Consider the following 2,907-nt stretch of genomic DNA (forward strand, 5'->3'; position numbering starts at 1 on the left):
AGGACAGGAGTCCCCAGACACTTTGCTCTCCACAAGCTTGTTTGGACAATTTGGGAACTACCTCTGTGGGGCTCAGGCTCTGAGTGGTCCCGTCAGCATCTTTCCAGATCCTGCTGAGCCATCGTTCTTGGTCCCCTGAGTTGTGAAGCACTAGAAAGCAGAAATGCCAGATGAGGTGATGCATGATTTATTAGATACAACACTACAATACCATGTAAGCCATAAAGTTCAGGGGAATTTTGGAGTTCATATACATATCAACACCGTGGAGCAAGGAGTCTCACCAGGCAGATTCATGGTAGGAAGAAAAGACATGTGGACATCTTGATACCGGCAAAGTGTCAGCAATTTGGAAGGAAACCATGGAAAAAGCACTGGAGAAATTGCTGAAAGCCCTCGGCCCTCAGGAAAAATGAAAATAACAAAGCCTGTTCAGTTTATTAAACAACACTGTGGATGCTTTCTTGCAATTTTTCATAGCCATATGAAATATATTAAGAGGAAAATATGTCAAGAAAGTTGGTAATCAGTATCAAGTAGCAGATGACATTTCATTTTCTGATCTCACTTTCATGAGCATGTGACTAATAAAAATAGCCCAGATATCTGACATGGAACATGCCAGCACACACAAATTAGTTCTCAAGTGATATTGGAAACATGTCTGCTTGTCTGAAACGGATCATTTAAATTGCACATAAACCTTAAGCAAGGTATGAGTAGTACCTGGATCTTACGAGAAGCCTCCGGTCCAGCATTGACAGAACAGTCTTCAAACAACCAGACGTCATTCTGAATGACATCATTTTATATGATATTATATTCTGGAAATAGGAAAATTTTCCATGGTTAGATAATCTCTCTCCCTGCTCCAATGCGGGCTGGATCCCGAAAGCAAAGTCACTAAGATTTGGTTGGAAATCTGTCTGAAATAGCCCAAGCGATCCAGCTTTTATCTCCTGCTCTTACGCTGGTCTTTGGGCAAGAGGGGTAACATCTGGGCTCTGTGTTGGGTCAAATTCCCAGCTGGTGCTGGCTGATGGGACTCCAGTAACTCTGCTGGAGCTAAAAATTACAGCACATGGCAGGCGATATGGCCCAGTGCTTCTACTGAGCTCCCCCTTTGGTTTTATTTCTGGTTATTTCTGGATGTTTTCAGAATCCCAGTGTATGAGTGGAGATCCAGTTTCTTTCTAGTTCACACTTTGAGCAATCTGAAAAAATTCATGGCACTATTCATGACAGTATGAAGTCGCAGCTTTCCTTGCAATGAGGGACTTCAAGTCTACCACTCAGAACTCCATCCTAAAGGAGTTTTCCTGTCCTAAAAATAGTGAAGCACTGTGGTAGATGGCTTATTCTGGAAGAGACAAAGAGCAGTCACTCTTTCTGCACCACTGTGATTTTGTAGACATACTTATGTCTCCCTCAAATCATCACTTTCACGGGCTGAAGAGTGCCAGCCTGTGTAACCGTTCCCCATCTGGGATCTGCTTCACACCACTGACCATCCTTGTGGCCCTGCTCTGAACTTCAGAGCCTGGCTCTTCTAAAACCACGATTTGGTACTTGCAGAACAGGTGAAAGCGGGACAAATTTTGCTGTTCTCACAACAAAATCTGGAGAATGTGATTTGATTTAGCTAGTGGCACGGTGATAATAGATGCTTGCAGCTGACAGAGCATGTCTCAGACCAGTGAGAAGAAATGGAAGGGAAAACCATACTTCTGACAGTGGGGTGTGAAATCTACTGCCTGGTGTTATATGGGAGTATTTGCTGAAAACTTCCTTCATGCTTTCTTTTTGCTGTTACTCCTCTAAATCCATGCCTGGATTTCAAACCAAGGGGTCAGAGGATAGAAAACAATATCTTTTTGCATCACCAGTTTTGTTCCAACATTTCTAGAGTCTTCGAAGCTACCCCAGAACGGACTGGATGTAGGACGTTTTCATGCCAACGGGTTTAGCAATCCAAGTTCCCTTGAATTTTTTCAGCAACGTCCCTTATGGACACCACCTTGTTATGCCGGTTAATAGGGATTTTGCTGTGGGTGGCAGATGCTGCTGCTGCACTTGAAGGTGCAAATATTCTGTCTATATGAGAAGCACCTCCTAAGAAGGGAAGACTGCTTTCGGATTTCATGAAGTCATGAAAAATGGCTCGAGCACCTCACTGGCAGATAACTCATGTCTGCAAATGTGTTGCACAGGCTTTTAAGCTTGAGTGAGGAAACGGAGGGATGAGGTGGTGATGTGGTCCACAGGCTGGGAGAGGCACTGGGAAGAGGAGCCAGGTCTCTGAGGTCCCAGGCTCAGGCTTGCTGGGACAGGCTGTCTTTCTCAGCTTAAGGTTGTGCTGCCTCCTACGATTCCTGTAACTACTGGACTGAAACCACCAATGTTTTTCAGGATCAGCTCTCTGCTGTGAGCTGAATTTGAACCTTTGCTCATGACAGAAACCATCAGACACCCCAGCACTCGGACCATGAAGGCAGCAGAGTTGCAGAGTGATTATTACCACTCAAGTGGCTCTCAGAAACATTTTGGAAATAGGGACCGGCACCCAAAACTCTTCTCAGACAAGTGTTGTAACCAGGAGGTTTGTGTTCACACTCTTTGTTCCCTTGGGCTCTTTGTTGCATGAAGGCACCATTTCAGCACACAGGGGTAGAAACTTCTGCTGATTTGCTTCTCTGTGACCTCTTGCAAAGTGGGCTGGACTGAGGATGAAATGTAGATTATTTAGACCTTAACTTTAGGCAGCTTTAGCTGAGGGGTGACAGATTTTACCTCTCTCAAGCCTTGGATGTGTTGCCCAGCCCTGGGTCTCCAGGGTGCCCTTGTTGCTATACTTGTAGCGCTAATAATATTTGCATGTCTGAAAATGTAACTGAGACGTTTAGGGGG

The sequence above is a fragment of the Pygoscelis adeliae genome, unplaced genomic scaffold (genome assembly GCF_000699105.1).
Source record: "Pygoscelis adeliae isolate BGI_AS28 unplaced genomic scaffold, ASM69910v1 Scaffold88, whole genome shotgun sequence".
NCBI classification, from domain to species: domain Eukaryota; kingdom Metazoa; phylum Chordata; class Aves; order Sphenisciformes; family Spheniscidae; genus Pygoscelis; species Pygoscelis adeliae.